The following is a 27,420-nucleotide window of genomic DNA, read 5'->3' on the forward strand; positions in this document are numbered from 1 at the left end:
TAATTCTGTAGTATTATACCGATAGGTAAAGGCAGATAGTAGCTAAATGTGCAGCATTGTTCAATTAAATGGTTAAGATGAATATGCATCAGTTCCTAATTTCACATTTTATGTGCAAAGAACACTTCATATGTAAAATGTTCTATATGAAAAACTGATAAAAACTAGAAACACTATTCCTGCTAGGATGTGCTTTTGAGTTATTTTTAATACATGAGTGAAACATCGTCTGATTATGTAAAAGGAAGGCATAATGAATAAAAAGATGGTAGCAGTTAACTGTGTCACAGAGTGAAAATTAAATAAGTATTTTTTTTATTTCTTTTTGAGCATACATGATTGAAAAATTAAATAAAGCTATTTAATTAGCAGTAAGGTTTCCGAAGCTCATTCTAGAAAGTGAAACATTTAACACTGTATGAACTGATGCTTAGACAATTTCACTTTCAAACAGCAGTTTGGGAGCAATTACCTATAGTCACAAAACTTTAATGAGATATATTAAAGCATTATCAAGCTCATAGGTTTGGCATATTTGGCATAAAATAGAATATAGATCATGTTAAAAACTTCATGAAAGTTGAAAAATCCTACCCATCCTACAAAATCACAATTTATACTCTTTTCTTACTCAGTCCTAGTGACTGTACACACAAATGATGTTTCTGTCTCTCCCTTTTCCTTGGATGTTTCATCTACCTGGATGTTTCTGTCTCTCCCTTTTCCTTCCTCTCTAAAATCAATAAAAATATATTTTAAAAAATGTTTCTTACATACTGTTTTATTGGCTGGGCCACAAAAATACTCATTGTGGACCACATGTGGCCCTTCGGTTGTGAGTCTGACATGTTGGTGTAGTGCCTTCACATTTCCAAATTCTGTTAAAAATATCAATTTTCCTCAAATTATAGATTTCTTAATCAAGTGTCGATACTAACTTTAAAAACTTTAACGCAGAAAAACGTACCTGGGGCACATTAAGATGTTCTTGTCCACCTGGCTTCATAATCAAAAGTATACAGATAAAGTGACAAGGAAGTAGTAATACTAAATGTTGGCCAATCAAGCCAATAAAATATATTTTTATTGATTTCAGAGAGGAAGGGGGAGGGAGAAAGAGAAACATCAGTGATGAGAGAGAATCATTGACCGGCTGTTCCCTTCTGGGGATCGAGCCACAACCTGGGCCTGTGCCCTGCCTGGAAATGGAGCCGTGACCTCTTGGTTCCTTGGTTAACATATTAGAGAGCCTTTCCCTTCGTTCCAGTGGATAGCTAAGCTACAGGTAGCCTCCCTCATACATAGCTCTATTCCTTTTCCTTTCCTCTCTAGAAAGCATGGGACCTAAAAGTACTCCTAATTATGTTTATTTTTGATGTTGTTTTTTTTCTACAGTGTCAGCTCATTGTAGAAATGTGATTTATTTTTATAACTTCCTTTAACAAATCTCTTATACTATTTGAATATATATATATATATATATATATATATATATACATATATATATATGTTTGTTAAATATAACATGAATATGCAAGACATAATTGTATGTATATGGATAAAATTGACTTTTCTATGTCTGTCTCAACACTAAATGTTAGTTTATTAACTCACCGAAATGTTCTAGGTGGGTTTTATGATAATCACTTAACTGGCAGAAATAAAAAAGAATATATTGTCTATGTAAAGATTTGTTTTTCTTCTTACAGGGGAAGTAAAAGGAGTGGGATTTATCATTGCTTGGTACCCATTTCCATATAATTTTGGTGGGCCTAATGAATTTGGCATCATGTATAAATTGTATATAGAAAACTTCAGGATATATTCATTTAGTATGATACTCAGAAGTGTATCGAGTTCAGGAAAATATTCTAGCATTATCTTATTATACAAATTACAAAGAAAATGTGCTATTGTATTTAATAGTAATACATTTGTCTCATTTTATTTTTCAGAGTTGAATGCAGTGATCATGTACATTAGAGAAAGGAGATAAAATAACCTCTGGATATGCTTCTTGTGAGATATTTATTCTGGATGAAGAATTGATATTCCTGATAGAGGTGTATCGCTGTAAGTAGATTCTAATGAAATTAGAATCTTTCTTTTTCTGTGGTGATTATAATATATGTACTACACTTTAATAGAATCAGGAATAACATAGGTAGTTGTGAAACTGTAATAGAATATTGCAAACTCCTGAAACACAAGTTGACAAGAGAATATAGCAATTTGGGGGGGGGGATATTCAGGACATAGAAGCACTTAATTATAGAGTAAATATTTGGCTTAAACAAAAATTAAGTGAGGGACAATATGGTGGTTGTTTACTATGTCATGGTGATGTTTGCCACATATATTTAATAGAGTAACAATTTCCTAATGAGAAAGTAAAATAATTATGAAACTGTGCTGGGAAGAACCATAGTCTTAACCACGAATAATCAATTCATTATGAGTCACAGTGTTAGAAAGGTAACAAAATGAAAGACTTTGATAAGAAGGGCTACTTATATTTTAGAGATAATTTTTAACTTTATTGAACTATCAATGATAACACATCAAGTCGATTTACTAGACGGCCTAACATGTATTTAATTATCAAACGCTCTTAGAGCATCTGATATTTAATTGTACAAAATCATCATGCATAAAGAAAAAAACCACCACCAACAAAAACAAACTTGAAAAAACCTGGTAAATTGACCAGAGGCCTTGATTTGGTCATCTACATGAAGAAATAGACCTTCCCACTCAATATTCTACAACTTTCTGCTGTGATTCACGGGTAAGTTCTATTCATGCCTCCTATAGAAATTGAATGATAGCCATTTTGCTGATGGGCCAACGGTGGCCACTTCTATTTCTTAGGTTGCAATGTCTTTAGTAACCTTAATAACTGCACAGAGAAACATAACCTTGGAGGGAAATCCAGGAAGATCATACTTAATAGTAAAACCTCCAGTCAATGAGGGTTGCTTCTGGTTTTGGAGTCATATGTAGGCATTGCAGGTGGTTTCCTGAGCTCACCTGCAGGCTTTCTGATGAGTCAGGCCCATGCATGAGAGGTGGCTATAAGCTTTGAATGTCACTCCAAGATATAGTCAAATATGTCTTGTGTTTTGACATCTGTTATTAACCAGAAAAATTATGCAGATAATGAAAGATATTTCTTACTATCTAATGACACTTGGTTTAGGAAAGTCCTGTGAGTGAAACAAGTAACATTTAATTAGCTTATTTATAATTCCATAAGTATTTTACTTTATATAGTCTAGTGATAACTTTCATTTTCAACATCAACATTTGAAAACAAGTATTTTGTATTGATATTAATCTTTTATCTGCATCCAAAACTTGGGGCAGTAAATCTAATTCATATTTTAAATGGATAACTAAAGATTTTGGAAGGAATCAAAAGGGTTATTTTCTTTAGCTGAGTCTCATAATTTTTATTCTCTCATTGTCTCAGAGAAAATATGCATTCAAAGTGTGGCTGAACAATTAAACCAACTTGAAGGGAAATTACCAATTGAGACAAAATTAAACTTATTAAATGTGTTACTTCTCTTAAGGAATTCAAAGAATCATTTTTAGTACTTCCTCTGTAATGGAATTTTCCTGCTGGAGTCATAGAAAAATATTATGAAAATTAATGTCTATGAAATATAGAGACTACTTTGAATGCAGGAAAATTGTTTTTAATTAATATTGTTGGTGACAAAACAAGGGAATTTTGTGCATTACATTGAAATTATTAATCTTTTCAAAAGGCTCAGTCCGTTTATCAGAACCATGCAGTTAAATACAGATTTGCAGAAATAATTTTCAATGTCATTTAAGGCAAAGTGATATTTGTAACCATACTGTTTATTTGACACATTTAAATTGCTTAGCAAAATGTGCACACTTGAAATTTTCCTTTAATCTAATCACTTTGTCATGTCTCGAATCAATGTTCATATGTGTGTGTTTAATGACCATGATGAGAAAGTTGGATGTATACAAGTTCATTTATTCCAAGATAACCTGGTTTATGTAAGAAATTATTTTTAGTAACAAAGTGGGTCAAGCCCTCTAGTGGTATAAATATATAAGCTTTTTGATTGTGATGTTTGCTTAAGCTAAGCAATTGTTTTGTTTGTTTTTTTTCCTTAAGTACTAGTATTTAGCATTCTCTTGACATTAGCTTTTTGAGAATTCTTATTTGCTTTGGTTGGCGGAGAATGTGACTATACTTTAGTTGGTTATTCTAAAGAAGGAAATCTTCCTTAGGATAAAAAAATAAATGAAATGCAAATGCCTAAACTTAACATTAACAAAATAAATAGACCCTTTTTAATGTTCTTTTTATTTTTGAGCTGAATATTAAAATATATTAGCAGTGTTTCATAGGTATGAGGAGGATAATAATTTTTAAGAGAAAAATTACATAACAGGAACTTAGGAAATATCTCTATTTAAACAAACAACACAATGAAGAATGAACGATGGCTAACGTTTTAGAATTCTTTTTTTTAAGTTTGGCTCTTAGAGAAAGCCAGTTCTTAGGTTAGTTGGCATATCTACGAAGTAGATTATTAAGGCACCATTTTAACTTCATGCCAGGCAGTATTTGTATTTCTTTTGTTAAAGAGATTAATCTTAATATTTGATACACAGTTACCAAAAAAAAGAAGAAAAAAAAGAAAAGAAAAAAAAGAATAAGTGGAAAACCAAACATTAGAAATGGAAACACAGTATGAAAAATTCTAAGGTACAAAGATGAGTCTCAGAGATGATCTAGTCTCAGAGATGCGTGCTTTGATTTCCTGTCTTTTATTTTAGGCCCTGAAATGAGGCTCATAGGGTGATCACGGAGTACACTGTGGCAGGAGGTGCTGCATTAGGTTTGGGGAAGCATGTCAGTTTGTGCAGTGCCCTTCACTGTCGGGTGGGAATAAGCACAGTCCGGCCTCATCTCCCTCCCACCAGCACTGAGGCCAATGGCCATGCGTTTGAACATGGACATGTGATCACTGCTCCTCACTGCAGAGTTCACACTGTCATGTGTGAATGACGGTCTCCTTTTCTCCCTATCTGCAACCAATTCCAAGGCTCCCATTCAAACCAACGTAAAACAAAACACTAAGTTCCAATGTCTGATTATCTACCCTTCCACTCTCTGAATCCACTCTCTGACTCTGTGGTGACAGAACCTGCTGGGACAGCGCTGATTTACAGAGCGGGAAAGTCCTCACGCATGCTCACATACTTACTACAGGAAGTTGTAAAAATGCATTTTGTGATTGATGTTGAATTGATTTGTGTGTGTGTGTGTGTGTGTTTTAAGAATTTCTTCTATTTAAGAATACTCAGAGAATTGGAATCAAATTACAATCCCCCTCCCCCACTTTGGTTATTCTCCTTTCTCTGCAGGTGAGTCTCATGTTAGAAATATGCAGAAGTAGTGTATGGGGAGCCTGGACGGGACTCATCCAGCCTGGGAATAAAATGATAATGTCAAAGTTTTAAAACTAATTTTCCTGTATCTATTTTATCAGCTGCCATTTCCTTACAGAGTGTGTGTGTACCGAGCATCTGTCCGTCTGTCCTTTATTCGCATTTCTGTAAGCAATGGAGGCGCCTGTTCTGTGTCAGAGCGGTCTCCACCTTACTTTCCTTTAACTTGAACACTCTGTCTGATGCTTTTGGGAAACTTAGCTTGGTGTGTGTTCCTTTGGAAGTGGAAAGCCACACGTAATCTCAGAAGTGTTGAATGGAAACTGAACTTGAGAGAGAGACTGATATTAAAGGGTGGGACTCTATCCCCTACATTCTGTCCTGCTTCTGAGAGCCTTCCTCCTGCCAATGCCTCCGCTCCTCCAAGACTGGAGATGCTTCCCGAGTCTTCCTTGCAGAGTGTTCATTCCAGCAGGATCTGTGCTGCACACAAAGGCTCCGTCCTATTGGCTGAGCTTGGCGGCACCCCAATTTATTCTTCCTTGGAGCCCTTGCCTGTTGGAGCCACAGCTGGTCTCTTTGGGGAAGTGATTGTTAGTTAAAGACAGGACCCTTTCTGTGCCCTTCCCTGGCATGGCTTTGGAGAAATCAGGAAGGAGACCAGCGCCTCCTTGGGCCGCCTCCCAACAGGGACCTAGGATGAAATGACAGTCAGCAACTCCCATCTCTTCCTAAACTTCTGTTTGCATTTCAGAGTCACCTCTGGACTTTTTCTTTCTTCCTTCTTCTTTGTTGCTTGATACAGCTCTTTCCGGCATTAAGGTTTTTAATGTCACTTAAAGAAGGGGGCGATGCATAGGAGGCTGGTAACCCTCACCACGACAAAAGAGGCTTACAAAGTCACCTGGAGACGGAAAGTGGCTGTCCAATACACAGTCCTTCTGGGGGGAGAACAGTGATCGATTTTAATTTGCTACTTTTCAATGTCAGCACAGTTTTACCAGGCGGCCTTAAGTATGAACAGAAACCACAGTGGCCCTAAAACACGGAAGTCAAATTCTGATCATTCCTTTTGTCAAAGAAGCATAATCTTAACTCCTGAGTCACTGTTAAATACAAGTGTAATGTGGAGGGAAAAAATGAACATATATTATGAGGGTTTTTTTTTTTTTTTTGCCAATTTGTATAATTTCTCAGTTAAGCAGTCATAAATCAAGGAATATTGTATTTTTTGAGGCTCATTAAAGAGACATTAGATATCAGAATAGTGAGGTCGTCAGCATAATGGCATGATGAATGTCTGTCGCTGTCTGCATATAAATGATGTGAGACAGACTCGGGGTGTTATGAGGAGAATAACAACCTCCCTCAGAGTTGCCCCCCAAGGTGTGCTTGCTGGGTGCTGGTGGCAAGTGTTAAACTCAAACCTCTTCACTATTATTAGCACTCAATGGATACCGGTGTTGTGGAATTAGACGGATAGCGGATGGTATCATTTTGAATAAATTTGTTCAGTAAGATGTGTTGCATTGCAAGAATCTTGTCTAAATGAAAGAAAACTGGGTAGAAAAGAAAATGGTTGCTTAGGAAATCAGTGTATATTTATGTCTACACCGTCTTTCTGTTTTGTTAATGGTCTCCTTTGCTGTGCAAAAACGTTTTAGTCTGCTGTGGTACCATTTGTTGATTTTTGCTTTTGTTTCTCTTGAGTAAGGAGGCATATTCAAAAAGATGTCACTAAGCCCGGTGTCAAAGAGTTTATGGCATGTATTTTCTAGAAGTTCCAGGACTGATTAATCCACTTTAGTTTATGTTTGTATATGATGTAAGAAATGGGTTGGGTTTCTTTTTTTTTTTTTTTTTTTTTTTTTTTTTTTTTTTTATTGTTGCATATATCTGTCCAACTTTCCAAAAACCACTTGTGGAAGAGACTTTCTTTACCCCATTATATATCTTTGCCTCCTTTGCCATAGATTGATTGAATGTATAAGTAAGGATTTATTTCTGGACTCTATATTCCATTGATCTATATATCTGTTTTATGCCAGTACCATACTGTTTTTGATCATTGTCACTTTATATTATAGTTTGAAATCAGGAAGTGTGATACTTCTCACTTTGTTCTTTCTCAGTATTTCTTTGGCTATTCACTGTTTTCATGGTTCCTTAAAAATGTTGGGATTAGCTGTTCTAGTTCTGAGAAGAATGTCATTAGTATTTTAACGGGGATTGCATTGACTCTGTATGTTGCTTTAGATGGCAAGGTTATTTTAGGTATTAATCCTTCCAATCCATGAGCATGGTATATTCTTTCATTTATTTGTATCTTCTTCATTTACTTTTCCTCAGTGTCTTATCATTTTCAGATTTCAGGTCTTCTACTTCTGTGGATAAATTTATACCAAGGTATTTGATGTCTTTTTTGTTGCAATTGTAAATGGGATTGCTTTTTAATTTTTTTATCTGATAATTTGTTACTGGTGTCTAGAAATAGAACAGTTTTCTATATATTGATTTTGTATCCTACAACTGTACTTAATTCATTTATTAAGTGAATAACTTTTTTTTCTTGGAGTCTTTAGGGTTTTCTATACCTTCAAATAGTGACAGTTTTACTTCTTTCTTTCAAATGTGGAAGACTTGTTTTTCCTTTTCATGTTGAGATATATATATATATATATATATATATATATATATATATATATATATATGGCATTAATATTATTTAAAAAAACAATTTCAACCTAAGCAGTTTAGGGATAGAGAAAACAATTTGGATTTTTATAACCAAATGTACATAGACAAAGTAATATTAATAAAATATTCATATTCTGTGTGCTAAAAACTGGTGTTTTTAACAATATTTCTCCATTGTATTTTGGCATTTTATAAGGTTTAGGTGAATCTCAGGCAATATCAATGGTATGATTTCTTCATAAACACCATTCAATGGGGTGAAATATTTTCTTTATCCTTATGTGTATACATCATGGGGAATATAATATCACTTGATCAATGAATATTTTAAAATATTACCTATTTTATTTTGCTTTAGGAATACAGAAGGTTATAGGCATGTGAATTTTATAGTAATAATTAAATGTTTATAGTTTATTATGATATGAAAGCTTGTGTAAACATAGTAGTCAACTTTTCAATAGTCTCAATTTAATAACTTTAAAGATTTTAATGGCAATTTAAGTATGCAAATGTATATGTGTGGCATCAATTTCTTGAATAAATATTTTGAAAATTTATATGTTAAAAAGAATATTTGAAATTGTCCAGTCACAACTTAAAAGTCCATAAAGAAAGCATAGTTATTATCTAACTGAATTGAAATCAAAATATATTTAATAAAAAATGCCATCTTATTTTATTACTCCTTTGCACATTTATCACCTTCCATTTATTTTGCAAGTTTTCTCACCAAAAGAAAGACCCTCATGATTTATGTTGTAACCCTTCTACATAATCCAAACACAACCCCCCCAATACACACACATAAACCTGAGAGCATCTATTCCATGTGAATCGACTTTAAAATATTGGGTCGGCAGCTAAGTAATTGCGGATTTTTTAAAGAAAATCAAAGACAATTTTTTCATGGAACTAAATAACTTTATTCTTTAATGTATTGCCCATTTTGATCAGTGACCTTTTGCCATCTTTCAGGCAGCATCATAATCCCATGTTCAAAAAACTTCTGTTTTTTATTAGCAAAAAACTGAATCAGGTACGATTTGACATCATCATCATTATTGAAATTTTTACCATTCAAGGAGTTTTGTAAAGATCGAAACAAAAAGTAATCAGATGGTGCAAGGTCAGGACTATATGGTGGATGTGGCAAAACATCCCAACCAAGCTCCATTAATTTTTGCCGAGTGACCAAAGATGTGTGTGGCCTTGCATTGTCATGATGGAATACAACACCTTTTCGATTTGTCAATTCGGGTCACTTTTCTTCAACTGCATTGTTTAATTTCATTAGTTGTTCAATGTAGACATCAGAATTGATCGTTCGGTTGGGTGGTAAGAGTTCAAAGTAGACAATTCCTTTGTAATCCCACCAAACTGATAACAAAACCTTCTTTTGATGAATATCAGCTTTTGATGTTGTTTGAGTTGGTTCACCTGGCCTGCTCCACGATCTTTTCCGCTTGATATTGTTGTAAACAACCCATTTTTCATTGCCAGTTATCAGTCGTTTTAAAAATGGATCATTTTCATTAAGTTTCTTTAGCAAATCGCAGCTGCTAATGCGTTGCGTTAACTGTGATTCTTTCAGTTCGTGAGGAACCCATGTATCGAGTTTTTGAACATAGCCAAGTTGTTTTAAGTGATTTTCAATGCATGTATGTGATACATGAAGCTTCTCTGCAATCTCACGTGTTGTACTGTGACAGTCCGAATTGATTATTGCTTTGATTAGGGCGTCATCAACTTCAACTGGACGACCAGAGCGTCTTTCATCTTTGAGTGAAAAATTACCAGAACGAAATTTGGCAAACCAATTTTGACACTGCCGTTCTTTTAAGGCTTCGTCACCATAAACAGCACATAACTTTTTATGAGCTTGTGATGCGTTTTTCCCTTGCGGAAATAAAAAAGCAAAATATGACGAAAATGTTCCTTTTGATTTTCCATTTTTCAACGAACGCCAAACAAAAACTACAAAACAGATCAAAAAACTTTTTTTACTGATTAACAGCTGAATAGCCAACTATCAAATACAAAATGTGTTTTACATTTGTACTATGTCTGCAAACCTAAAAATTCAACTGAAGCCATATATGTGTGAAACCCGCAATTACTTAGTTGCCTACCCAATATAATTCACTTTTCTCCTTTACTAAGTAAATAAACTAGTATTTTTATGATGCTGTATTTTATAATTGACTGTCTAATTTGTCTTAAAGGGGAGAAAGAAGCAATTTAATTTTCTGTCAAAGTTTTGGAGAGAATAACCATAAACATTTAATTTGAAACTCACAAGTGGGAAATTAAATCTACTTATATTACATTTTGTTTATATCTACTTGTCTTTTAAGATCTAAAGTAAAAATGAGAAACAGAGCAACTCATCAGTATTACATGTATAATATATACTATGTAATATATATCTAAAATATAGTTATATTTTTTATGTATGACACAATTTTATGTTTCTTAATATCACTTTCCCACTCATTATTCTAATTAAATCTAGGTATTTTTCTAATAACAAACAAATATATAATTTTTATATGTAAAAAATCACTTGAAATCCAATGCTCACTTGATTAATGACTTAAATTCTTGTCTTTTAATTCCAAGTTCATTGCTCTTTCTTCCTTATCACAATACTTCTTGTTGAATTTCTTAATTTAAATCCAACAAAACACGCTGCATACTTTAGTGCACGTTGCCGAGCCTAAATTAGATTCTAGGAGACTAGCCGTGTTTAATTGGATGTTTTGTCACTTGTATCACATTTACCCACTTCCTGTTTTAAAGGTAGTTTAGAGATAGATGAATGTTCAAAGGGACTGATTAAGTTCAGAGTACCATTTCCATCATTCCACTGCGCAGAGTGATGGTTCCAGAAAACATTTCTCAGAGCCAAAGGCATCCCATCTTATAGCATAATTTTTCTTCCTTTATTTACGCATCATTTGTAAACATTGCCAAGCTATCATTTACTGCCAATTAAAATAAATGACTTAAGCATTTCTGAAAAGATAAATCTTCATCTTCTTTTTCAAACTGTGTGTATGTATGTATATATGTAGACAGACACAAACATATATATATATATATATATATATTATATGACAAGTATATGTGTATTTATATACATTTTAATAAACTTTGATTTTACTAATCATAGTTGAGCCATCTCAGACAAAGAGCACTGAGTTAGTAATCACCAGGCAACATTTGCACGTAACACTCGAATTATCTAGAAACCTGCTGTCCTTGGAGCCACTATGAGTATTAATACCAGGAATCAGTAAATTGCTTTGGGGCATTCAGAGTCCCGAGTACTAGAAATGGCAGTGAGCTTGGAAGTGACCCAGACTTAGGCTGCCTATAGTTTGAAAATCCAACAATGCCCCCGAGTGATTGGAACTCGCTCTCTGGACCACTGTGTACTTACAGAGCCGCATGACACATGTCATATCCCTGGAGCTCATCCTCCCTCACATCCCCAGTTTTTCCAAAAAATAATATTTTCCTACTTAATGTTTTAATTGTTTTTATTAGACTAACAAGCCAACTGAAAACACCTCTATTTTCCCATTTCATCACAGAATTTTAAAAAGGTTGTTAGAATATTTTCAAAGGGATTGTTTGAGAGCACTAAGATAGGCGAGATTTACAATCAGGTATCATTATAAATAAGAAATTGCCAGAATTGACATATGTTGACTAAAGATTGATAATAACCGATTGCAGGGCAAGATGAATTTCAGTGTGACCTGAGAGTACTTTGGGTTGATTTGGAATATTATCTGTAAGCAGCTGAATCAAGTATCTGCAAGGGAAATACACAGTGTGAATGTAGGCATTCTGTTCAGTTGTTCGGTGGTGTTTTTAAAGAAATAAAAGGTAAACAGGTGATGAAAGGGCACTGCATTAAAGGAAAGGTGTATCTCTTTATGTTGATAATGCCGTTTGTTGTTTTGTATGCCTTGGGGGAAAGTGTATTATACAGGAAAGGGGAAGGGTCTCTAGCAAAAGGGCTGGATGAGAAAGCTAAAATAAGAATAATGGGCAGATACAATGCTACCTGTTTAGGAAAGACAGCTTGGAAAGAAAACTAACAAATAAAAAGAAGGAAAATGCATGGAGTTCAGACCCTCTGCTATCATGTTGGGAGCTGTCAGAGTACAAAGATTAGACACCAGATTTGAAAATGGAAAGATGTATAACATCTGAGGAATGATAATTTAACTCTAGAAATGAGAGGACAAGAAGGTGCACCTATAATTACAATAAAAGTACTGATCTCTTAAAAAGATTTAAAGGACAAGCGACCACTTCATCGGACATATCAAACAAATTAGTGTGAAAAAGTGTTCTAACAAAACGTCCAGGTGCATTTTAAGCAGGTTTCACTTTTGTGGTTTGAGAGGAACCACAAAAAAGGAAGACTGAGAAAAATCCCTGAAAACACCTCCAGTGAGGATGTGCAGAGACAGATGGGGCATGGAGAGCAGACACGGCTTTAGAATGGGGATCTAGAAAGGAGACTGAAGTCATGGAATGAGAATAAAGTTTGAAAGAAAATAAGTAGCATGCACTGACATTGACAGAAAAAGATGTTCTGATGCACAAAACTTGGCCCTTGTTTCATTACAAAAACTCTGTCTCTTGGGTAGCAATCAATAATTTTATGAATCCTATTCTTATTTGATGTTTTCAATCTGGAATCTCTTTACTTGGCCTTAGTTTCAGGTGATTTTGATAGTAATCGACATTGCATTCTGAGAAATGAAAAAAGGAGGATCCTGCTTTTTAATATTTTTATTTTTTTATTATTTAAGTTATTACATATGCGTTCTTATTCCCCTATTGTCCCCCACACCCCCACTCATGCCCTCACCCCCCTGGTGTCTGCGTGCATTGGTTAGGCTTATATGCATGCATGCAAGTCCTTGGTTGTTCTCTCCCCCTTTCCCCTGCCCTCCCCTACCTTCCTTCTGAGGATCCTGCTTTTTGAACAACACATCTATTGCTAGCACTTCTGATTGGCTCCTAAAAACTCTACATAGAATTGCAATTGCAAAATCTTGATGTCTAAAATCAAATATTTCTTTTCAATTATTCCCCCCCCGTTTCTCATTATATCAATTAATAACACTCTCCTCTACATGGCACATGGCGAGAAATACACATCTTATTCTGCAGAGATTCTGAAGCCCATTCAACAGCTATTTTATTTAATTTTAATTTTAAAAAATATTACTTATTAATTTCAAAGAAGGGAAAGGAGAGAGAGAAACATCAATGAAGAGAGAGAATAATAACCCAGAAATATTCCCTGACCAGGAATGCAACCATGACCTCTTGGTTCATAGGTTGATGTTCAACCACTGAGCCACACTGGTCAGGCTTAACAGACATTTTATTGGATGCAGCCCCTAGGATCCAGACACCAGAATATAATGGTGGGCCACAAAGAGCAAAACCAGAAACAACACAAAAGGTAAAAATAAATGGAAACCCCTCATTGAAGGTCTGATGAAATATATACATTTACACTGAAGACTTTTTACATTACACAAATAATAAAAGTCAAATATCCTCATAAATTAGTCATTCTGGAAGCAGACTTAGAGAGTGGCATTTGGTCCTTATTGCAGGCACCATTACAGGTTTTGTGGTCCAGAATTTTGTTTTTCTATGCCGTTCTCCTGCCCTTTATGAGATTCTTAGCTGTGATTCTGAGTTTTATGCATTAGGCCACAGAACGCTCCTTTACAATGCTGTGGGAGGTGAGTGATGGGAGGACGAGAGTGAAAGAAAAAACATTACATACAAATGATATGCAGGGAAAGAGAAACTTTGGGTTTTATTGAAAATGCTAATAAGAAATCTCATGAAAGAACATTTATAAATAAAGGAGACAGAGAAGAAAAGTCCGGATATTGTTTTTGTCTGTCTTCATTTAAGAGACACTCTTATCCTGAGGCAAACACTTCAGTACTGAAAAGCATAACCAATTATCTTTTTATTTATTTATTTTTTTTACCAAAGTGATTTCTACCTGAAAGGGATGGCGATTAGAGAATGAGGAGATTAAAACAGAGACTCGCCTGGGAATGCGGTGCCAGCATGGGTGTGTTTAACTCCCTGGTTTAGTAAACTGACAGGGAGCCACCACTGGGTAACTGCAGTGATGGCAAACAGTGCTCTTTACCAGAATGATGGGTGAACTTCGTAAAAGATCGCTCATACTTCATGATGATCCATGCATATCAGCTAAGGAGGAAATGATCTTGATTTAAGGGGACACAGCAGATATTTCAAATATGTTATAGTTTGAGATAATTCCCAAGAGTATTCAAGATAAACGATGCTCATAATTTGAAGGTGTACTCCTAAGGATTGTAATGTCATTATACAACTAATAGTATGTATTCATAATAAAAACCAAGTATTCCTCAAAATTATATAAGTAAACATGAATGCATGGATTTATACTTGTGTACATATTTATACTCCTATTATTCCCATCCTTTTCTTAAGAGATTCTAGGTACAAAAAGCAATTTTTAGGGGAAATTATGCATAGAATTTCTCCTCAGCAGACTCTGATCACACCGAGGCACTTAAGCCCTGACGTTTTGATGGAGCTCCTAAAGAAGTGTAAACCATAATTGAGTGCACTTCCTTTTTCTTTCACCTGAAAGCATTTTATCCCATTTAAGCTCGCCAGCTGTAAGCATCTCATAAATAAAAAATTAAGCGCAAATAACAGTATTTATCTTTAGAATATACAAGAACTATAGAACATTAAATATAGAATTATGGGAAGTTGACAAAGCATTCCAGACATAGCTGTGGCTGTGGCACATACATGACAGTGGCTATGGATCCTGGCTCTAAGTTGAAATAGACTTTAAGTTTCCCAAACGGAAAGCCTGAGAACTACTCTAGACTTCCTACCTCATCATTTTCATAGGAGGGATCTGAACATTTTTACTGTGAAATTATTTGATTAGTGATTGTAGTGATCAGTTCATATTAAAAATTATTGATGAATCTAGTTAGCGTCATAATGATAAAACATTATAGTTGAAAGGGACCACAGATTCATTCACTCCAATCTTCACATAATACCTAACTCAAAATACATATCTATGCAAACATGAGTGCAACTTGTATATATTCATATATTCATATCATACATTTGTTTTCTATCAAATTTTTCAATGATTACGTTTATGTGTACATGTGTATACATGTGAATATATACACATTCACATGTATACATATATATTCACACGTATACATATATACACATTCACATGTATCCATATATATACATATTCACATGTATACATATATGTATATAGACACACATAAACATAATCAATCACTGAAAAATTTGATAGAAAACAAATGTGAGTATGATATTTTATTGTACTTAAATAACTTAAAGTATAAAAAAATGTATGACTAACCAAAGTTCAAGGCAATAATAGTATGAATAAAGTTCTCATTTATGCAAAAATTATTAATTCCTAATAAAAATAGAAAATTTTATATTTCTTTGATCTGGTCTTTAAAGGAGGAAGGCATTTTAACCTGGTGGAAATAAGACAGAGGAGAGAATTAAAATTGAGGGAACATAAGTGAAATATTAGTACTTTGTCCAGAGATAAGTGAAATTAGGGTCAAATATGGAAATAAAAATTTATCTATTAATAAAATTATTCACTGAATTATTATTTGATCCATTCAACAAATATCATATATGAATACGTTTTCATCCTCATTATAAAGAAATTGAAACACACAAGCAAAAAACACAAGAAAGAACACCAAGAGCAAATGGACCTTGAAATGTCACAGAGCTAGAAATGAATCTTCAGGTCAGATTTTTCTTCATCGTGGATAAATGAGAATATATTTTAATTTGAGAATTTCGTTAGAAATTTATTGAGTAGTTTAAGCTTATTTGTTTGGTTCTTGTTTTATTATGGAATGTCTATCTTCTCCAATTCATAGAGATTAATTCTCAATGTTCACATCCTGTTGATGGTGCTTGCTTCCTCTAAAACCTCACTATTAGCTGAAGCCCAGAAGTCCAAGTTAAAATAGACCTCAGGGAACAGGTTTCCTGCTTAGTCTTCAATAAGCTCTGCTTCTCTTGGTGATGCCCAGGAGCCTGTTTCCCATCCACCTGCCTCTTTGGCCTGCACAAGTCCCTCCCACAGCATGCTTGCTGTCACTGGGTCATCACAGGTGGTCACATTTGACTCTCTTTCAAGACCCAGCACACATACTTTCTCCATGTTTGCCTATCAACACTCATCCGGATCTTTCCCTGTTCTCAACACAAATGGTCTTTTTCTGTGCTTCCCTTTCAGACCTTTTCTCTGTATGTAACTTCACACACACACACACACACACACACACACACACACACACACGAGCATTTATTTTCCTTATTGTAACCGAGTTGATTGATATCTACTTACTGATGTGTAATTTGTGTCTCATTCATTATTCTGTTTTACATCTCGTCTAAATGAGGGACTTGAGACATGCTTGTGTCTTAGCGTGCATTTATCAAAGTACACATTTAAAGACTTTCTCTCGGTCCAGGAGTTTTCAAACTGTGTCTTGGTTTCTCTTTGCTGGGAAAGCCAGGGAAAAGGGACAGGGTCTTAAGCACTCAGTTTACCTCCTCCATTTGCAAGTCAAACTGAGGACAAATTGTGCATGGGTGCCATGTTACCAGTAGATTCTTGGACATCTTTAGTCACTCCTTTTGATGGATAATAATCTTCAGTGAAATGTTGTCATTAATTACATATTACCTTTAGTTACATTTTTATTTATTTTTCTTCTTTTATCCTTTTTTTTTTAAGTAGAAGAAGACCCTTTTCCATGAACTCAGGTTTGTAGCAGGACAAGCCTTATAAGAGAGCATTCTTAGACAATTTTCAACTGATGATGTATGGAAGTCACAATAAATCACCACAAATCCTACATAACCTCCTATGCCATCAAATATATTTCGTGAACTTGAGAAACATAATATATTTTCATTATCTTCAAGCCTCCAATTTTATTTCCCTATATTGAAAACAATACATTGGGATTGATGATTGCTTAGGCATCTGACCTCTCTGAAATCCTAATATCTTGATTTTGTTTGCCATCAAGTTCATTTCAGATGCAGGTTCCCATCTACAGAAACTCAATATTTTTATTTGTGTTTGCATTTTGCCTCCATTTTGAAGAGTTTGGCTTGCAATGTTTCTCTCCAGATTTCTCAATCACAATTTTCCATTTTTATTTTTAAGTAAATAACATTTATTTAATTCCAATTTGTGGTTCTTTTTATGTTACTATCATTGGACAATACCTGACATCTTGTCATTTATAATTTAATTAGAATCTGACTGATAACTTACATCTACCACCTTCTGTGCTCTTCCCCACTCTGTCCTGTGGGACATCGCCTCAAAGACAAAATCCTAAATATTTTTTTTTGTTTATACGTGTGTTACTTTTTAACTAACTTTCTTAGATACATAAGAAGTTCACCTCTAAAATAGATTGTTTAAATTTGTTTGTTTTCAAAACTTATTAAAAATATTAATCTGCACATAATCTCCAGGGATTTATTTTTTTCATTCACTATTATGTTATTCAGATTTATTCATGCTATATTATTTTAAAAAAAAATTTTGATTGATTTTAGAGAGGGAAGATGGGAGTGGAGTAGAGATAGAAACATGGATGAGATAGAAACCTCATTAATCAGCTGCCTCCCTCCATGCCTCTATTGAGCTGGCCACTGGAATGCTTGTGGGTTGACAATCAACTACTAGCCATACTGGCTGGACTATTTATTTATTTATGGCTATAATTCATTTTTATTATTGTTTAACACATCACTGTGGCAATATATAGAATAGTCTATTCATTCTCTTATTGATGGCATAGGGCTTGTTTTTGACATTGCAAACAATACTAATTTGAACATTTTTGTATCTTTATCTTTGAAAATGTTATATTTCTTTCTTAATCTGCCAATTTCCCCCCATATATAAACTTTATTTTGCTTTGCGGTGTTTCCCAAAGTGTGGTACGCATAATCCCAGGAGTACGGGAGGAATTTGGTGGGGGTACACGCTGCACCGGAGTTTGGTGGGGATATGCACTGCACCGTGCTTAGCTGCGCCTAATTCTACATTCTCATGAGTACGAGGGGTACTCAGCTTTACAAAAATTATAGAAGGGGTACACATATGTCAAAAGTTTGGGAAACACTGGCTTAGAGCAACGGATTTCTTAGAAAAAGAAATAGTTACAGCTGAATAAAAATAGCCAGAAATACAATTTTTTCTAAATTAGTTTTACTTGTTGGCTATTTTAAATTTTTTAGCATTATGAAGATGTCTCCCTTGAGTTTTGTCACTTGGCTTCTGTTTCCCCTTGCTTTATGAATGTTTAAACAAGACCTTCGCATTAGGGAATCCTAGCACATTCATTGTACTATAATCACTTTGAGATATTTCCTGAATATTTACCAAGTTGTCATTGTTCTTTCATGATTCATTCGACAATCAGATTATATCACCTAATTTAAATTAACAAAATTCACTTATGAGTATCATATATTTACATCTAAAAGAGATTCCTCTTTAAATCTTCCTTGAAATAAGCACTTTTTTTTTTTTTTTTTTACAACATAGCACGTAACTAAAGTTAAATGTCATCATACCTAAAATCTAATAATGTGATAGTGACTAAGGGAATGTTGCAGGAAATAATTGAAAATTTAAAATGAGAAGCAAAGAGAAAAGGACCAATTTAAAATAAAGAATTAAGACAAGCATATTCACCAATTAGAATCTGGGCACAGTGGAGAAACTGGCCTGAGGGCTATTCAATTTAAAATGTTCCGTAGGTACTACTGGATCCCGGAGGCAAAATATAATAAGGGGTTGGTGTCCCAATTAAAGGATTGGAAGTGTCAGCAAGCTGAAGGGGATGGCTTCATATGGTTTGAGAGACGTGTTTGCTGGTAAGGCAGTTTGGGCATGAATCACCCGGCACATTTTGAGAACAATCAGACTGTTTACTTCATTTCTAGCATTTGCTTTCTTACTTCCCGGAAGGAATGTACTTGTCCAGAGCCCAAAAAACACTTATTATGAATCTGCTAGTACAACGGGCTAGATCATGGTGAAATGGTCCAGAAACTCATATAACTGCAAGTCCAAGGGCAGATCTGCCTAGAGAACCCCGGAGCAATTTCAACAGATTTTGCTTTAAAGACAGATGACATCAGCCTCTCTTCATGTTTTGCTTCTTCAAAGAACATCACTTGATGAAACGTAGCATGTTCAGTATTTGAACTTAGACGTTGCACTTCTGTAATCAAAAACAAAGAACCTAATTTTCCAAATCATAACTTTATGAACAATTAAAGGAATTGCAATTAGTAAACATCCGAATAGGCTATTTATACTCAACTCATCTTGTTATTCGCAACATGCCATGCCCCGTGCCAGTGTTTGAAAGGCAGGTTGTCTAGAAAGGCAGGCATCTTCCAGGAAAGTTCTCAGCAGCTTATCGCCATGGGAAAGTGACTCCTCTCTGTGCCTCCGCCCTCTTGTCTCACCCACAAATGATAACTGTACCCACTTCATGGACATTTTATGTGGATTTAATGAGTTAATACATCTCAGTAATTTAGAAAACTACCTGGCTGATGATAAAGTTAAACAGTTTTCAGTTATTATATTACACATCATGATTGTTATCAGTAGGTGAATTTGATAATAATTATGACTCCAGGTACTTACCCTTTTGCCTCTTTTGTCATCTGTTTTTTCATATAAAATAAATATTGAAAAAGAATATAAGTAACTGGGGGTGGGGGGCTACTGACTCAATCAGAAATACCCTTTGCCACATTTCACAGTAAATTAAGAATAAAATTATCCTCTTAAAGCAAGGCAGAGAGAAGGATCCCTGCTTTCACAGCCAACCAACAGCAGATATTAATAGTTCTAATATCAAGTAGACAAACCATTTATACTTCTCTTAAATGACAAAAAACATTTAGAAAACATGTAAAACACTTGAAAATATACCTTTTATGTACAACTTTATATCTATAGTTATACACATATCTATCACTTCTGAATGTGTATAAGGTTTTGTATGTAAAAAAAAAAAAGTGAGATAACTTGAACCAATTGAAAGGGTGTCAAAATTTTGGGTAAGAAAATTAGATATTTTTAAAAGATGTCTATTCTTCTAAAAAAAATGGAGTGAGAAAAGGGTGTAAATAAATAATAATTAAAAATAATTATTTGTTGAACTGCAGGAAGTAATCTTGCCACAAACAAGGATAAACACACATGGCCCATAAGGAAAAATATGCATAAAAGTGTAATGAGAAGAAACATTCACTGTGGCATAATGAAGCATAAAATTCAAACAATATACCACTAAGTGGTCAGTGCTAGCGCTGTATAACATCAAATGGAACGGTCATATATAAGTGTGAATTAGCATTTCCTAAATATAAAAGGATCCAGTTTTAGGTCTGTACTTAAAGATTGTGCTCCCTTGGTAAAACTTTGAGCAGTTCCTGTACCCAAATTTCAAACCCATGGCAATGATAGATGAGTAATAAAATGTAATAGGCAAAGTATGTATAGAAACTAAGCCGAACAGAAAGAATGAGATGAGCCTGGCTGAAGTCCTCAGCCTACTGTGCTAGGTCCTGAAGCACTCACCATTACACGACTGGGAGTTTAGCTCATACAGTGCCAGGGTTCAGCATTCTGGAGAAAGGGGCTGATGTGTAGATTCAAGAAGGAGTTCAAAGACGAAAGATAATTTTGAAAGGCTTTGGGGGTCAGAGAATCTTCAGCTAAAGGAACGGAAGACTCCTTCCTCATCTCAGAACCCTGCTTTTATTAACACAATCTGTCCTAAGGCAAGGTGGAGATAATACACTTCCAAGGGTACAGAAGCATTGTCAGTTTGGGGAATAGCTTATAGTTGTTCAGGTGTTTGGCCAGCAGGAGGCAATAAAATGCCCAGAGCTGTCTGGTAGCAGACAGTCCTATTCAGATCTGGGGGAAGTGCCCTTTAGCCGTTTCCAACAGGTAAACTATATATGTGGCTTACCCTTGTTGAGCTGCCCAAGCTTTACCAACCTTTAGGTGAAATTCTTGTAATTATTACATGCTGGAATTGGTTCCCAGCAATACACTGTTCAAAATTTCCAAGGGTTTGCTGCAATGGTTCCCCACATGTGACAGAAGAATGACAAAGCTGTTAACTGTGGCTGCTGCTTGTTAGATGTGGGGAAATACAGGCCCAAGCTTGCAATTAGATGCTGAGCCACATCGTTTGTTGGGTGTTTTGATCATCAGTTTTCCACTATTGCCATAGTGTAAGGGACACCAAACTGCTAATATGGGACCTGAGTTTGCATTGTGAAACTTGAGTGGTCAGAGGAGTTTATTTTATAGCCAACTTTCTAAGGGCCAGGGCAGTAACACAAAGAGAAAAAGTGAGTGAGGGGGAAAACTACTTAAAATTTTCCTGTAAATTATGTCAAAACACGAAGGCAGTTAGTATTCTGCAAATCAAATACATTAATAATCAGAACATTAAATCAAAATAATTTGACAGCCTGAAAATGATTTTAACATATGTGTATGGTTCCAAAGTGATAAATGGATGAACATCTATAATGAAAAACATTTATGGAACATAAGCAAATGATATAAAACATGAATATGTTGATAAAAGAAAATAACTATTTAGAAAAAGCATATATTGTGATATTCAATCTTAAGTTAAATAATAAAATACAGGAGGAATGGTATTTAAAGGAATACAAATATAGGGTTGTTCTGTTGTTGCTTTTTTTAAAAAATTTAGATTTGAACATATACTATGAATCCTCACATGAAAGTACTAAACCAGGTAAATAAAATTCAGTATCCTCTTAGGCACACTATTGTGAAATGCAGATTTTTACAAACATTAAGATGTTTTCAAGATAGGTGCTGAGAAAAGAGAGATTACATATAATCAAATGAAAATGAGATTGAGTGAAATTTCTCAGTAATAAAATAGTTGACAGAATATAGTATATAGCCAAAACCGGTGTGACTCAGTGGATTGAGCGTCAGCCTGCAGACTGAAAGGTCCCGGGTTCGATTCAGGTCAAGGGCATGTACCTTGGTTGCGGACACATCCCCAGTAGGGGGTGTGCAAGAGGCAGCTGATCGATGATTCTCTCTTATTGATGTTTCTAACTCTCTATCCCTCTCTCTTCCTCTCTGTAAAAAATCAAAATAATATATATTAAAAAAAGAATATAGTGTATAATAAATTAAAAGGGCTTTAGGAAATAACTACTGACATAACATAGCTTTTCTACTAAAATAACATTCACAAGTTTAACAAAAAAATGCTAAAAATGAAATTCATAGTTGAAGAAATGTACCCTTTGTTTAATAATCTCTATTATTAAACAGAAAAAAATATTGTTGATATATTTGAAATCAAATTTCACAAGCATGATCTAAGATATGGATAGAAAGTTCTTTATCCAATGAATACTGAGTATTTCAATTTCAAGTACAAAACAGGGGTTTCAAAAAATATTAAGCTCAAAACTAGGCCACACAGGTAGTTTCAGTAAATTTTGAACAGCCAGTACCATCTGATACAATACTGATCTCTACTATCACTGATGGTAAAAACAAAAGGATGGTAAAAGCAAACCCTATATAAAAGCTCAACCAAATTCGATACCCTAGTCTTTATGCTGTTAAATACCAGATTAAAGATAAAGTTACTAAGAGCACTTCCACGCCATGAGTCACTGTGCCATTTGGCTTCCTTTGGCTCCTCCACATTGACCATCCACCTCTTTGTCTCTTTTATCCTATTCTGAGCTGCAAGAGTTCCATCTATTGGGACTCACAACCGCATGAAACAACCCTCACTTAGTGCCTCTGGGACCCTCCTGTGATTAGCCATTCCTTAGTGACTGTCCCTGTGCTTTTCTTCCACCACTTTGCTGGTAAATAGCTCCTTGCTAATCTGTTCTCTGAACATTTGTTTTCACATCGGGAACCCTAACCAACACTGATGCTCACACAAGTATTCAAAGGGAAGTCACAAACCCCAAAACTATGAAATACCAAACCTTGAAGTGTGTGAACCTTGTTAAAGTAAAAGTAAGAGCAATAAATGCATTAATTAAAAACAAAAAATTGGTAAGAATCATGACAATATTCAAGAAACCAGAATATATCAAAATATATCTAAAAAAATTAAAACCATGGAAATTATAATTACAAAACCAGTATTTATACCTGTAAAACAAATAACCAATAGAGAGGATTGGTTAACTAAAATGAGTCTTTAAAAATAAGAATAATTTTACAAAAAAAAGTATCAAAAACAAAATAATAAATTAAGTGGATTTGTTAACAGGCTATTAGTTGGTGAGAAATAATTTTCATTATATTTTCCCAAAAATTTCAAATTTCAACAAATGAACATGTCATAACTTTTTGGTCATTGGAATAAAAGGTAGATAAACATTACTCATATCAACTTGGTACATAGCTGAATAGACAATCTGAAGCGTCTACTTTTGCAAAAATCCCAGCTCAACTCAATTAGAATCTGTCCTGTTATAAATTTTACACTGTCCATACCCTTGATAATGAAAAATGCACACACATTATTCCTTTGTTAAACCTCGGGCATTTTAAAGCCATCCCTTGAAAAATAAAGGTTAAAAAAAATGCAGAAAAATAGGTCAAAGTCTCATAGGCTATTCTCTTTCATGTTGGAATTCCAGTACCACAAAGAACTCCTAACAGGTTTTCAACACATTTAATAAGGGCTTACACCAATCTTTAAACTACCCAGTAAATACTATTGCAATTTTCATATCTACTACATACATGGTTCTATTTGCCTTCTTAGTCATTTACCCATCATTTTATCAGTGGTAGAAACACATGCCTATGTTATTTATGACAGTTTCAGAAATGGTTAAATATTTAATTTTTAACTCAAACCATTTTAACTGGCATACAGATGAAATAAAGGAATATAGTTGAAATATATAAAACATATATTCCTATTAGTAGAAACCATGATATGGGATCAAATAATGAGTGGAAAACTGACATTAAGAAAATTGAAACCTAAAATATTTTTGCTTCAAATTTCTAAGTTAAATATGGCTAGACCAGTATAACTTCATGTATCATAATTTAGTGAACTTATTTAGTATTACCAGTTCAAGTATGGTGTTACTAATTCAATATATGTTCATTTATTCACCTGGTAAGGTGCCTACAAACAAAATCTATATAGTCATAGAATTTACAACACAAGCATTTCAAGATCATATAAAGTAATATATATAAATAGCATTATTGAGTCTTAGCTGGTTTGGCTCAGTGGATAGAGCATCGACCTGTGGAATAAAGGGTCCCAGGTCTATTCCAGACAAAGGCACATGCCCTACTCTGGGGTGTGCAAGAGGCAGCCAATCAATGATTCTCATCAGTGATGTTTCTCGTTCTCTCTCTCTCTCTCTCTCTCTCTCTCTCTCTCTCTCTCTCTCTCTCTCCCTTCCCCTCTGAAATCAATTAAAATATATTTTAAAATAAATATCATTATTGAGAGAATAAATATGAAGTTAATAACCCTAAAAATGGAAGCCAAAATATATATGTTATGTTTCAAAGCTTAGATATAAAATCTATTTAATGTATGACACGGTAAGAATAATAATGCACTCTTTTTTTGTTTTTGTTTTTTTGTGTCTAAAACATTCTGGCAACTTTCCATGTTTTAGCAAGGGATCCTATGAGACTTTTTATTCTACATATTGACGTTGTCTGGAATAAAGTAAAATGCAATAAAACCATCCAAGGGATGTGTTCACATTTTCAAAGAATAAGCTTTTATTTTTTTTTTAAATAAAACAAACGGATGCTAAAAACAAACTCTATATCGCTGTCATAAATGCTTTTGACATCATCAGTCTATTGGACCAGAAAGATGAAGGGTCCAGTGCTACTCTGCACTGTGGATTAGCACTTCAGCTTCAATATGACTGAGTTTTTGGAAGCCATGTTCTTCCAGAAAGTCTAGAAGCCAAGTCCCAGATGAACATGTTCTGTGTGCCCAGAACTAACACCAGGATTAAAGTGATTTAGAGAGACAAAACAAGCCAACAAAAATGTGCTGCTGCCCAGCCAGTGTGTCTCAGTGGTTGAGTGTCAACCTATGAACCAGAGGTCAGGGTTAAATTCACAGTCAGGGCACATGACCAGGTTGCTGGCATGATCCCCAGTGTAGGGCGTGCAGGAGGCAGCCGATCAATGATTTTCTCATCATTGATGCTTCTCTCTCTCTCCCTCTTTTTTCCACTCTGACATCAATTAAAAAATGTGTTGTGAGCACAAATATATGTGGATAGGTCACCCCAAATGCTCTCGATTCCTGAACAAAGAATCAGTTTGAACACAGTGCAGTATTAAGGAAAGTCACCATGAAAATTAAGGGAAAAGACCAAAATGCTGCTGTCCCTTATGCATTCTGCGGTGTGGGACTAATACTCATGCACAAAACCGTCATTGGGATGGCATGCAGCACTGTGCACTGAAAGCTTCTCATAGATGAGGCCGAAACTGCCAAAGATGTGTGCACAGACCAATAGGATTATAAAATGGCAGAAAAATGTTGGATTGTCTTTGCTTTTCAGTGCCTTTCACATGTCACTTCAGTACTGTATGACTGACCATTAGTTTGACCTGACTTTCCTATAGAATAGATTCAACGTGTAAAGGAAAATGTGTGCTTTTCATCTTGCTTATTTTGAGAAACATTGAGAAGCCCTGACACCAAAATACTGTTTTTGACTTAACGCTCAGCATTTCTCAGCAGGGACAGCGTCTTCCTCTTTTCCTCCGGTGGCAGAATGCTCACATCTTGTATTTGCAGGTGCTTTCTGTGCTCAGCGGGCTGCGCGCAACTTACTGAAGGCGTTCCTTCCGTCTGAAAGTTTTGTGTAAATATCTGTCAATCTCAATTCAGTTCAGATGCTTTATTACTTTATGATAGCCTTATATCATGGACCTTAATTTTATTTAACTATCATGGACCTTAATTTTTGTTTATGAATGCAAAGTTATAGAATTAATTTAATAAGTCTTATGTATGAATAATATATATAATTATTAATTTTTAACAAAACAATGGCCAATATTTTATAATTCCCTTGGCAGCATTTTTCTTTAAAAATGGAATATAGTATTCATTATGAAATTTATCAACTTTTAGGCTTTTGTTTTTTTTAAGCAGAGATGATTCTAGTAAAAAGGTGAGATAGCTAATTTTTATTTCAGTCTTCTGTTCCTTTACACTGAGCATCTGTCTGTTGCCCTAGCCTGGTGGCTCAGTTGATTAGAGTATCATCCAGGACACCGAGAGGCTGAAGGTTCAATTTTTGTTCTAGGCCATACCTAGGTTGTGGGTTAGATAACCAGTCAGGGGGATAAATGGCAGGCAAAACCCATAGATCTCTCTCTCTCTCTCTCTCTCTCTCTCTCTCTCTCTCTCTCTTTCCCTTTCTCTCTCTCTCTCTCTTTTTCTCTCTCTCCCCTCCCTGCCCACTACACCCTCTTCCTTCCTCTCTCTCCCAAATAAAAAAACAATGAAAATATGTGATTGGGTAAATATTAAAAAAAAAAGAATTTGTCTCTTTAAGAGCCTTCTGATACATTCAAATACCATCTTGGCCTTTCTCTTATGAGCAAATAATTATCTCTCAGCCCATTTGATCTTTAAGAAATTATATAAAATTATACTGCAACATTTTTTGTCATGAGTAGTGTGTTACCATTACATAAAGACTATTTGACAGATCTGCCATATAATAGGATATTATAATTATACAGGTTTTTATTGTGCAAGAAAGTGATTCATGTGACCTAACATACGGTACCATTAAATATACTAAAGTATTCAAATCTGCTGCACGTTTTTCTGATTCATCAGAATATATATAAAAAAAAGTGTTTGATGAAAATGGTAAATATATACAGTATAGAATTTGGAGGGACAGATGAGTTTAAACATTATATATATATATATTTGTGTGGTTTTTTTTTTTTTTTTTTTTTACTATTTGGATTTGTGTGTTAAAAAATGGTGAAGGGAGGCCCTGGCCAGATAG

The 27,420-nt window shown here is 34.6% G+C and overlaps 1 long non-coding RNA gene across 1 annotated transcript in view; it reads left to right on the forward strand.

Moving 5' to 3' along the window:
- Positions 1-2,017: 2,017 nt before the first annotated feature.
- LOC311619434 overlaps positions 2,018-27,420 on the forward strand; it is a 495,899-nt gene continuing 470,496 nt past the window's right edge. The window contains exon 1 of the long non-coding RNA XR_014794502.1: positions 2,018-2,073. This is a non-coding gene — a long non-coding RNA (uncharacterized lncRNA). The remainder of the gene's footprint in view (positions 2,074-27,420) is intronic.

The sequence above is a fragment of the Pipistrellus hanaki genome (assembly GCF_964339955.1).
Source record: "Pipistrellus hanaki genome assembly, chromosome: 3".
NCBI lineage: Eukaryota > Metazoa > Chordata > Mammalia > Chiroptera > Vespertilionidae > Pipistrellus > Pipistrellus hanaki.